Below are 12,263 nucleotides of genomic sequence, written 5' to 3'. Positions count from 1 at the left end.
TGCTTGCAGCCATGTCTCCAGACAGCTTTTGCCCCATGCCGGCTAAGGGGGGAAATATCTTTCTTCCTTGGTTTTTCTTCCCTCCGGGAGGAAGCAGTGTGGTGTCCGCCATATTATAGAACTTTTAAACAGGTATGAACTTGGTGGCGCGGGAAAAAAAATGTGTTTTGAACTTGAAACAGCGGGACGCTTGGGCAGTCTCGGGCCAGGGGCCAGTGCTGGTTCACGCTCTGCCGAGATTCGACCCGGGTGGCCATGCCTTTGCACAGCCACTTTGCTGCTGAACAACCAGGATCCAGAGCCAGCTATATTACTTCGGGTCCCAGCTAGTGCTTGCAGCCATGTCTCCAGACTGTGAACTAAGCTTTTGCTCCATGCTGCCCCAGGAAGAGAAATGATGCAATTTCCAACTTAAATCTCCCTGGACTTAATTACTAAAATACAGAAATCCTAAACCTTTATATCTCTTCATTCTCATCAGTGGTAAACTAATTATCAAATGTTTCCTTGTCAATAGGGGGATAAACTCCAACAAGAATATTGAGTTCTGTGTTGAAAGTCAAACAACAATAGTGACTTTTGTGTTGAAATATGGAATGTAATCAAGGTAAAGAGAAAAGGAAGTGAAATTTGTCAGTTATGCAAGGGGGGTGGGGAGTTGGGGGGTGGGCAGTGGGAGTTATACTGGGTTTTTTTCCTTCTTTTTATTTTTCTTTTTCGTTTTTTGGTTGTGGAATATGGGCACTGGTGAAAGGATGGGTATTTGAGCATTGTATAACTGAGACTTTGTAACTTTCCACATGGTGATTCAATAAAATAAATTTTAAAAAATTCCTTTCATGTGCATCTTTAGAATGTTAATGGATTTAAGTCACAACTGTGACAATTTTACTTATGCAGTAGGCAGGAAGATAGGGGGCCCTGGTAAAGCAGGTTGGGAGTGTCTGATACTTAAATCAGCCAAGAAGACCCCTTCTTAGGGAGCGAGAAAACCACTAAGACACAGAATTCCTGACCCAAAAAGGGATGGGTTCCTGGGAGGAAGGGCTCCACTGCTACAGCAAAGATCCTGCAAAGAATATCTAAAGAAGACCATCAGCTACTCCCTGCTCTTTTCCTTGGCGAGCATTCAAGCAACAGATAGGACTGGAGGCAATTTGAGAAAATGATATAAATTAATTTGGCAGAGGAAGACCGTGCAGATGCCCTATGTGAACATGCCGCCCTCATCTCCTCTCTTGAGATGTGTACTTTCATACTTAAGGCTCTCACCTGTACTTCCCCACTTGTGATGTGTACTGACATTTTCTTCATTCTGGAGAAGCCCATCATTCTTGAGCATGGATTTTTATCTACCTCTCTCCTTCACTCCCTATACTTTCTCCAATAAATTTGCTTTGCTTCAATGCCTGTATCTTCCTGAAATTTTCTTTTCTTTTTTTCTTTTCTTCTTTTTAAATTTTTAAAATTTATTTTATTAAAGAGCGACAATTTACAGTTTACAAAGTTATTGATAATAGAGTTTTAGGCATACAGTAAAATAATTCTACACCAATCCCTCCATCAGTGTCAATTTTCCTCTCCACCAATGTTCCCAGAAATTCTTTTCTGTGACAGAAAGGCTTCAGAATCAAACCATCTGAGTAAAATTTAGAACTGATTTGACTTTACTGCAAAGAACAATTCCTCTCTCTAGCCTAAGGCCACAGTTCCCAGAGAAATCCAATCATGTCCCATGCAGTGACGAGTAAGAGGAGTTCAGAAATAGGTTGATTTCTACCTCTTGGTGTTGTAACATTGCAAGCATTCATGCCATGCAGGAGATCATAACAGACTCTATAGTCCTAAATTTCCCAGCCACTTTTTTGGGTGATTGAGGTGAATAGAGAAGGAAATGGTTGGTTTCCTTCTTAAAGCTGCTGCCTCTCTGCTGAACTTGATATAAGCCACCCCACAGACTTACTCCTTCTCTGGTGCAGGGTCACATGAACCATCAACAACACTTATATTGAAATAGATTGTATTGTTTCTCATTTAAATAAAGTCCCATGGGCTATCTTTTGCCTACGAACTACTCTCAGGACACATACACCTTCTGAGGTTTTATAGAATGCTGTAGTAAGTAGTCTTGTTCATTTAACCTTCTGAGATGAATCTGTACAATTCAAGCACACAAAAAATATAATTTATTGGTCAATGCCTATCAAATATGAGTGAGACCATAGAGATACTCTATTCTTAGTAGTGTCACTTTTTGGATGTACAGAACCAATAAATTTTAGTGAGTTGTTTAAATTCACCCAGCTGATTGTTGGCAATGCCAAGACTTTAATGCAGCTTTCTAGGCTTCCATTTGTGTTATATATAGTCATAGCTAATCAGTTTGTAGGTTTAAGATTTCTCAATTAATTATATCCTTGGATATTTTTGCTCAACTCTCCTTCCTGTTGTTGCAACAGATGTAATTTTTGGCTCTTGTGTATAGCATGTTAAAAATAGCATGCTGACCATGAGATGTCCTCAATGCTATAGGTAGATCTCTGCTGGATGACTCTTCTATGTGGTCTGCAACAGCAGAAACATCAACCTGCATGTCCGCGAAAGCAGCCCCAACCATGGTCACCTGTCTTTTCTTCCTTCTTTCTTCTCCCATGCACCAGTCCTTCAATACGGTAACCTAAGTATATATATAGATTTCATATTCCATACCTTAGCTACTTCTGCTCTCTGGTTACAATAACCAATTAAACCAATCACATCATAAATGCCCCATGACTGACCAACCAGACTGCATATGTATGTGAGGGACTCAGTGGGAAAAAAACCATTGTGAATACCGTCAAACCCACTTCCTATATAGTGATCTGTGATTCCCCACACCTCTAGTTGTTTCTGCTACCTGACTGGTTATACACCACTCAGGAAATGTATGCCCTTAAACAAAGAGAGTTTTTAGACTGGCCAATCAGATCACATATGTAAATGAGGAACTAAAAAGACCTTATTTAGTCCTTTAGTCCCCAGTTCCTCCTTTTCTGACTCATTCCTCCCTACTTCCTCTATAAAACTATTTTTATGAAATTTGCAGAGTTACTTGATCATTAAATCTTTTTTTGCCCCCCCCCGATCATTAAATCTTAACTATTCACAGTGTCAGTGTATTTTTCACAAACATTAGCAAAGTCAACAAAGGCACAATTTAAGTGTCTATGAAAATGTCTCTGAGCTGGTACCGAGCGGCCGTGGCCATGGCGTACGCCTATCTCTTCAAGCATATCATCATCAGCGACACAGGTGTTGGTAAACCATGCTTATTGCTACAGTTTACAGACAAGAGGTCTCAGCCAGTGCATGACCTTACTATTGGTGTGGAATTTGGTGCTCGAATGATAACTATTGATGAAAAACAGATAAAACTCCAAATATGGGATACGGCAGGACAAGAGTCTTTTCGTTCCATCACAAGGTCATATTACAGAGGTGCCGCAGGGGCTTTACTAGTGTATGATATTACAAGGAGGGATACATTCAACTACTTGACAACCTGGTTAGAAGATGCCTGCCAGCATTCCAATTCCAACATGGTCATTATGCTTATTGGAAATAAAAGTGATTTAGAATCTACAAGAGAAGTGAAAAAAGAGGAAGGTGAAGCTTTTGAACCAGAGCATGGTCTTATTTTCATGGAAACTTCTGCTAAGACTGCTTCTAACGTAGAAGAGGCATTTATGAAAAAATTCAAGAAGGAGTCTTTGACATTAATAATGAGGCAAATGGCATTAAAATTGGCCCTCAGCACGCCGCTACTAATGCCACACATGCATGCAATCAGGGAGGCCAGCAGGCCGGGGGAGGCTGCTGTTGAGTCCATTTTTACTGTCTTGCTACCCAAGTGGGGCCCAGTCACCTATTCTTTCACCCTCTCCTCTGCTCAACTGAGACGTGAAATTATTCGAAATGGCTTTATGTCACAGAAGACCTTAATCCTTCAAATTCTTGTATAGCTTTGAATAAATGGTTAATGTTCACTTAAAAAAAAGAAAAGAAAATGTCTGAATAACTGTGGTGAATGTATTGTGATAATTTGTGGAGAGACAGCAACTTGATTGGTAGTTCATGTTATTACACTCATGAAAGTTATCATAAAAATGTACTTATTTGTGTATTAGATTGATTCTAACTAAACTCAATCTCCTCTAACACTCACTCCAAAACATTAACTACATCTAATTTCTTCAAACTTGGTTTAGCATTTATGTTATCTTAAACAACTTGAGAAAGACGAAGTTTATATTAAGCATGCCCATAATATCAATACAAAATTCAGAACAAAATATAAAATAACAGAAATACTCGAGTCTTCAAAAGTACTCTCAAAGTAATCACAGGCCCTTCCCAGATGGTCCTGCATTATAGCAAAAGAAATTAAATTTATGGGGACTAAAGAGATAGTACAGCAGGTAGGGCACTTGCCTCCCATTGACACTGATTCCATCTTTGCCATCCATATGATTCCTCAAGCACCTCCAGGACTGACCCCTGAGTAAAGAGCCAGGAGTAAGCCCTGAGCACTGTTAGACCTCAAACACAAAAACAGAAATTCAATTTATGACAACTACTTTTCTCCACAGTGGATAGGACATTTGCCTTGCATGTGACTGACCCGGGTTTGATTCCTCCGTCCTTCTTGGAGAGCCCGGCAAGCTACCGAGAGTATCCCTCCAGCACAGCAGAGCCTGACAAGCTACCAATGGCATATTCAATATGCTAAAAACAGTAACAACAAGTCTCACAATGGAGATGTTACTGGTGCCCGCACAAGCAAATCAATGAACAATGGGACTACAATGCTACCTTTCCCTGAAAAATATCAGCTATTAATAAACTTCTGTACAAATAACAAGTAACTTTCCTCCCTAGATATTTCAAAACCAGTTATTAATGTTTTTTAATGTTAGGCAAATGAAGTATTTGATGTTTTATTATGAACTACTGCATGTTTTGTGATAATATAATTAGTGGATAAAGTGTTATGGCAGTAGAGTGATGCAGGTTTTACTCCTTGCATCCAGAGTTATGAAAACTACACAGCAGGAAGATTCAGGCTTTAAGTATGGCATTTATCAAATTATAGTCAGAAATATACTAAAAACGCTTAAGATACTTGCTTTTGTGTGACTGACCCCTGCTCATCCCCTGAGCACTGTGACATGAGTGATCTGTGACCACAGAGCCAGGAGTAGGCCCTAACATTGCCAGGTATATTTTCTCTGAATTTTGCAAATAATCATCCCAATAACGAAAAGAAATTTCCCAAACTAAGACTGTACCTCAAATTTATGTTGACATTGAATATCATTTAAACAAAAATTTTAAACCATAGATATAATATATTGAAAAATGTGTAATTTTCTCAAAATTCTATAGACGTGCCAATAGATGCTCCTACCCTATATAATGACTCAGATTTAAAGATTAGATGAACATGTAGTTTTGTAGAAAAGACAGTATTGAAAATGTCTACAAGTAATGAAATCTATTTTCTTGTGCCTAAAAAAAGGTGGGGTATAGTAAGAACAATCAAAATAGTCTTGTATATATCAACTTTATGATAAAGAAATGGCTTCAGAAAATCAGTTACAGTAGGCTACTGGAGCATGCTCAATGAATAAAACCCTTCCCCTATTTCACTTTTCTACTCACTATACCCCTAATGCATATTAATTTAGATGTTTCTAATTACATAATTATATGCTAATGATGTGTTTGACATGCAAAATACAATGAAATTCTTATACACATTTGTTTTTGTAACAAATTATATGTATTATGTGTTTATAGTTATCACATTATAATATATTTATGATATGCAATATACATGTTTGTTTTATAATGCAAATAATAATATGTTTATATTAAAGCACTGTCACACTGTCATCCAGCTGTTCATTGATTTGCTTGAGCAGGCACCAGTAACGTCTCCATTGTGAGACTTGTTGTTACTGTTTTTGGCATATCTAATAGGCCCCAGGTAGCTTACCAGGCTCTGCCATGCGGGCAGGATACTCTCAGTAGCTTGCTGTGCTCTCCGAGAGGGACGGAGGAATCGGACCCAGGTCGGCCACGTGTAAGGCAAACGCCCTACTCACTGAACTATGGCTCCAGCCCTTAATATGTTTGTTATATGTTACACATGAAAGAAAGAAAAGACAAGCAAAAAAAAAAGTGGTTCTTTCTGTTGGGGGGTGCTCCTTGGCAGGGTCTGTATGCAGGGCCTACCACCACGCTGGGTGGGGTGGGGGCAGTGCCATCTGGAAACACTGCCTGCATCTCACTCTGCAGGACACAGGAACATGCCAATTTCTGCAGGTTCATGAGAGTAAAGTGGGGCCAGAGTGGGAAGTACAGGACGGAGGGCACTTGCCATTCACACAGCCAGCCTGAGTTCAGTTCCCAGCATCCCATATGGGCCCCCCATACCACCAGGAGTAATCCCTGAGCACTTCCAGGTGTGGTCCAAAAAACAAAGGTCCACCCCCACCCCTGAAATAAGTTCTCTAATCCTTTATGTGGAAAAGAAAGGAATTCAAGGATAGCTAGACTCTGGACTCAGAAATGCAGATCAATAGGTAACTTGGGATTCTGAGTGCACTGTCACCCAGCGGAGCCTTGATCCCTGGTCTCCTTTACTCCTCTCAGCTAACTGTTCCTCCCTTCATGGGGTTGCGTGTTCCCTGATGCCAGGAGAGGGGAGTTGGCGCGCTGGGACTTGGAGATGTGCTTCTGTGCGCAGTGGCAGTGAAGGAAGAAGAACCTTCCCTTCCTGCCATCACTCTGCCTGCTCAGCTGGTTTGCATTTGAATCCTGGCATCTCCCAGGAAGCCACCCAGCCCCAGTGTGTCCTGGCCTCCTGCTTCTGGGCATACAGCATGTGCCAGGGACTGCCATCTTAGTCCCCCTGGACCCCTCTAGCTAGGTTTGGGTTCTCTGGTAGAATTAGCACCCTCTAATAACATACAGACTCTACTAAGCAGTAAACAAGTGAGCAGCTGAAAATACCTTTGTGTGCTCATGTTGGAATGTGTATGTGAGGTAACATGCCTAATTTGGGGGCCAGGAATGTAGCTTAGTGACAGACCACATGCCTTGCATGTGTGAGGCCTGGGTTTGAGCTCCAGCAACATATAAACACACACACCACAACACGTGCACACACACACACTCTCACTCACTCACTCCTGCTCCTAAAAGATATGGGGGGTCGGGAGGGTTAATAGATGATCCTCCCACCCCATTTCTTAACATTGTGACATTCCTGCCAGAGCACGGTGTTACGGGAGCATCCAGGAAAGTAAAATCCGTGTCTTTTCATTATGAACGATGTCATCACCTACAGGACAAAAAAAAATTACAAAACTATACCCTAAGATAAAAGCAAAATAAAGATTGCATTGCCTTTCTGTTGAAGACTTAGTTACGTGGTCTCCTGTCTATGAGATTTGTCTTCAGAACTTAGATTTAGTTTACAATTTTAATGAATTACTTGATTTTGGTGGTTGTGGGTCACACTCAGTGGTGCTCAAGGCTTACTCCTGGCTCTGCACTCAGAAATTATTCCTGACAGTGCTCACTCAGGGGACCCATATGGGATGCTGGGGATGGAACCCAGTTGGGCTGCATATAAGGCAAGTGCCTACCCACTGTACTGTCGTTTTGGCCCTGACTTCAGAACTTTAAAACCTGGCCCCCTTCTCACCCGCAGACAGGAATTTGGTTAAAGTGGCCTTACACGTGCCTTACAAGACCCTGTACCCCTACCCTTAGGTCTGCAACATCCTCCCCTCCCCTGCACCCCTCAGCCCCCACTATCCGATGGGCCTGTAACAGTAAAAAGAGACAGCTCTAGGCCTTCCTCTAGAGAGTCTGATCTAATACCTCTGGCATGGGTTTAGATCTTCTGTTTTAACACCTCGAGTTACTGGGGAGTAACTCACCGGTTAATGGGCAGCTTTGACGCACAGTAAAATTCTTCGCCAAGAAGAGCTGCTGTCATTCTGTGTGGGGTGCTTGGATCAAAGAATGCTGTGTATACGGAAGTCCCTGGACCCTTGATTTAAGGGAGAGGCTGGTCCTCGTATGACTCCAGATTCAAGTCTGGATTCAGAGCTCGGCTTTGCTACAAATGGATCAGCTTTGTTACCCGGGATGGTGATCCAGCCCCCGTGCCCCAGTGGGGATAATGACCGCCTTTCTGACGTGGTGGGTGGTCACTCACAAAAGAGGGAGCAGCCATTGACTGGCAAAGGGTGAGCACCAAATATCCCTGTTATTTAAACAAATGACGTGAACCCCAATCAGGAGATGGAAAGCAAAGGGGAAAGCCAGTATGTTGAGAGCATTTTAAAATCGGAGTGCTGGAGCTGGACCATAGTATGGGGGGAAGGTGGTTATCTTGCATGCGGCCAAACCGGGTTCAATCCCCGGCACTTCATATGGTTCCCCCCAAGCACTGCCAAGAGTAATTCCTGAGTGTAGGGCCAGGAGGAACCCCTGAGTGTCATGGGTGTCCCCCCACAAAAAATCACAACATAAAAATCTGAATTTGGTAGGGTAACATGTGTAAATAGCTGAGAGAGACATAATGATAGTAGCTCAGCAGATAAACTAAGTCGCCAGTTAATTCCTAAGTCTTACTGTTGGGATTCAACCTCCTCAAATCTTGGGGAGAAGGGATGAACAGAAACTTCCTCAAAGAAGACATACACATTCAAAAGGAATATGAAAAAAAATGTTCTGCATCACTAATCATTAGGGAGATGCTAATTAAAATGACAATGAGATCACCTTATACCACAGAGACTGGCACTCATTCAGAAGAACAGGTGCTGGCGTGGGAAGGAGGGGCAATGGGAAGGTGCCCTTATTCACTCTTTTGCTTCTCTCTCTGGAGCTCTTCTGCTTCTCTTTCTGGAGCCCCACTCACTCTCACTTCTGACTTTGACTCTTACTTCTGACTCTGATCCCCTCCACTCTTACAGTCTTAGTTTAGCCATCACATAGGGTGGTGATACAAAGGTGAGTTGAATATTAATAAATCAACAAAGAGGGATAAGATCACTCCAGGAGATAAACTAAGTATAAAATCTCATCTAAGGAGATTATTCCAGATTACTAGGAGATTCACTTAAGGACATATCCCATCCAGGGTGTGTCCCTTTCTTCTTTCCTCAGCTAGTAATCTACTTAAATAGTTATAGTAAATCTACTTCTAATATTTCTAGCAATGTCATTCTGTATGAGCACAGTAAGAGATATATCAAACTTAAAGTTTGGTTCTTCTTGAGGACATCTCACTATATATTCCAGACCACAGTTCTCAGATCAGGTTAGTCTTCCTAACCCCAGCAAGGTCATAGACTCGTCATTACTTCTGCATCATGACAGCATTTGTATATGACCATGCTCTCAACTTATAGTTGAGTATTGCAGCACTTTGACCTGGCCCATTTTGATGCCAGAGTAGCTCACAACTTGACCTGGGTCCATTCAGTCCCTTGTCAGGACCCTGCTTTTGTGGTGTTATGAACTAAGGGAAACTGAGTTGAGAAAGCAGATGCCCAGGAGTAAATATTATTGGAGTCGATCAGCGCCCAAGTTACAAAGCATAATATTAACTGTCTCCCTGTGTCCATACAGAAAGGACATTGCTTTAAGGTAAACTAAGTTCCCTGGGGCAAGGCTGAAAGGACAAACTCAATGTTAGCCTACAATAAATGATAAGGATATTCATTGGGCTTTCATTTGACCCAGAGTATGCCCCAAGGGACCAAAGACACAATGTATCTGTACTCCTATGTTTATTGCAGCAGGCATGCTCTCCTCACCACTCCAGATGAAGCCCAAGGACCATAATTTTCTACAAGCAAGGCCCTGGTCCACACCCTGTCCAGGGATTCCCAATTGAACCCCAAAATGGATTAGTGCCCTACAGAGATGTCTCTGGACCCAAAACATTTACAATCTTAGAATTACAGAAGCATGCAGCAACTTTCACAGCTGCACAACCTCTCATATTGAAAGTGAGCAATAGAAAATAAATGATCTAGCATCTGCCCCTGACAGGCAGGCTTGAATGGTGGTGGAAAAATTCAAGCAAACTATAGTACCCAAAAGTAGAGAGAATGTATTGGGGGAATTGTTTGCCATAGAGGCACGGTGAGGACTGGGATGGAAGTGAGGGATAATGGGAACATTGGTGGCGGAAAATGTGCACAGGTGGAGAGATGGGTTATTGTATGGCTGAAGCTCAAACATGAAAGCTTTGTAACTGTATCTCATGGTGATTCAATTAATAAAAGGGAAAAAAAGAGATTAAAGTGCATGTTTTGCATTTCAGAATACCAAGTACAATCCCCAGCACTACATGATTACTCAAGCACTACTTTGAGCTGAGCGACACTAAGCACCATGCCTCCTCTTGGTGAAAGCCCTATGCCAATAAAAAATTAACTAAGTTAATAAAGAAGTAAACAAAAAAATACAACTGCTCAACTAAATTCTGTCATAAGCAGAAAAGAAAGGCATTGTTAAAATGTGGAATTATGTAGATAAAACAAAGAAAAAATAAATTCTAGGTTCTTAAATAATTTCTTCCAATCTTATATGCTTACTAATGTCTCTTAGATTCTGAAATACCCAGCTCACATTACACTACAACTGTGTTGATTTTTTCTCATCATTATCACGGAAAAATCTAAAGCAGATAGTCATATAGAAATGAATCATATAGAATATAGCTATGTATATGGATATGTAAATCAACATTAATGAATAAATTGATTAATAAATAAAAGAACTATCCAATTCTCAGAGGTTTATCCCATTGTCCCATGTTCCTTTATACCAAGTAAAAAACCTAACTGGACTCACCTTTCAAAATGTGTCATAATTAATTTGCAGTTGCAAAACAAATTTGAGAATAATGGCTTTTGTAATGTTAATGACTACTCTAACCACGTTGCTTGATCTGTGTACTCATACTCTACAAGCCTTGTAGAACTGGCAAAAACTGTTGTTTGGAAGATTTGAGGTTATGAAATAATTGCCTGGTTTATATTTTGTAATGAAAGCATTTCTTTTTTTATAATTTTTAATTTTTATTTTCATAAAGTTGCTCACAATAATTGACTATATTCAATATTTCAAAACCAAGCCCACCACCATTACACCTTCCCACCACCACTATTTTGAAGTTTCCCACCATCACTCAGGCCTACCCATAGGCAGATGCAGGATAATTTATTTTGTATTGCTTGTTATGAATAGTACAAGATGTCTGTAAGGGTCTATTGCACAGAGATTCAACAAAAAAGAAAAAAAATAGTTTGAGATACTGTGTGGCCAGAAAAGTGGCCGTACACCCCTGGGATTCTAAAAATTAAAATAATATTTAGGCAAGCTGCTCAGTTCTGAGATTCATTTGTGAGTGTCTGGATCATGGCCATTAATGAGCTTAAATGACACCCAGAGACAGTCCATGGATTTGAAAGCCAGAACCCTGGAAGGGTGGGGAGATGGGAAGGGACAGTCCAGTCCTGACCTCTTGGGGCCTGGCATTTTCAGTAATTGGTTCCACATACCTGAGTTTTTCAGCAGATTTGTTCTCTAATGTGGGAGGCCCAGGATTAGCCCGTGAAGATTGGCTGTGAGTGTGGCAGTGATTGGTTTCTGGAGGCTGGGGGCAGCCAGGGTTCATCTGGTGCAGGGAGAGAGATGAGGACACCTGCTCCCATCTGAGGTGCCCATGAAAGCATTTCTTGTAGAGACTAAAGGGTACATATAATCTATTCTGAAATCAGTTACTCCACTTATTGAAAAAGCTGTGAGATCTTGCTGCCACAATCCACAGAGAAGCGGCAGGCATTCTGGTGAGCAACGCGGCCCAGACAATGCTCCGGACCCGAATCGGGGCCAGCAACACTGGGGGGCCGGAAGGAGGAGGTGCCGCCAGCACACCTTCTCCAGATGGAGCCCTGGCGACACTGAGCAGCAACTAACACGGCTCCAGGATTCGGGACTGGGACACATCCGACCTTTTCTAAAACCTGAAAACATACAATCTTTTAATGGAAAACTAATTATCAAACGCCTCCTTATTAGGGTTATCTTGTTTGGGGATATAACTCCCACAACAATAGTGAGTTTTGTGTTGAAATATGGAACGTAATCAAGGTGAAGAGAAAATAAAGTGAAATTCATCAGTT

General features: G+C 41.4%; 1 pseudogene; it reads left to right on the top strand.

The window, feature by feature from the left end:
* The first annotated feature begins 3,232 nt into the window (after positions 1-3,232).
* On the top strand, positions 3,233-3,984 carry LOC101553698 (ras-related protein Rab-2A-like; annotated as a pseudogene).
* The last annotated feature ends 8,279 nt before the right edge of the window (positions 3,985-12,263 follow it).

The sequence above is a fragment of the Sorex araneus genome, chromosome X (assembly GCF_027595985.1).
Source record: "Sorex araneus isolate mSorAra2 chromosome X, mSorAra2.pri, whole genome shotgun sequence".
Classification (NCBI taxonomy): Eukaryota; Metazoa; Chordata; class Mammalia; order Eulipotyphla; family Soricidae; genus Sorex; species Sorex araneus.
The sequence above is the reverse complement of the archived record's forward strand: the minus strand, read 5'-3'. Positions and strand labels throughout refer to the sequence as shown.